We start from the raw sequence: 614 nt of genomic DNA, 5'->3' as shown, positions 1-614 counted from the left end.
CCTTGAGCCTCCTCCCCCCGCCTCGCGCGCCCCCTACTGGGACTCGTCCTTGCAATAACTAGTCTAGCCATTCAGTGTTCTCGAGGTTCTGGAGCGTTCCCTACGTGTTTGCAGTCATCGATACACCTTATAATCGACTGATTAGATAATGATTTTAAAATATATATGCTTATATCCGTTTTTATTTGCAACATCATTTTTTTTACGAATGATACTAAACTTGTTTGCAATGTTTTGTGTAAATGCCACCGTAAAAAAAATTTACACTTACTGGTAAATTTTCATCACATTAATTGATATTTCCTGATACATTTCTGAAAGAAAAATACTTCGTACAATAAATAATATCGAGGTAGCTATAAAATAATAAATTTTTTGTGTAAACTACAGTGCAGATTAAACTCTTTGAATAAATTCAGGCGCTATTCTTTACCTAGTGTGTTGGAGGGAGGAAAAGTTGGTTCCTTTTTTTCCCGGAAGAGTTGGGATAAAACAGCAAGCCGTGAGGCTATTGTAAAACTATGGTGAAGAACTATAGGAACAACTTGGCAATAAAAAGAAAACTCAGCAATATGACGACTAAGAGCTTATGCTATTTTTTAAATTGAAGCAGA

The sequence above is a fragment of the Bacillus rossius genome, chromosome 14, assembly GCF_032445375.1.
Source record: "Bacillus rossius redtenbacheri isolate Brsri chromosome 14, Brsri_v3, whole genome shotgun sequence".
Lineage (NCBI taxonomy): Eukaryota > Metazoa > Arthropoda > Insecta > Phasmatodea > Bacillidae > Bacillus > Bacillus rossius.
The sequence above is the reverse complement of the archived record's forward strand: the minus strand, read 5'-3'. Positions refer to the sequence as shown.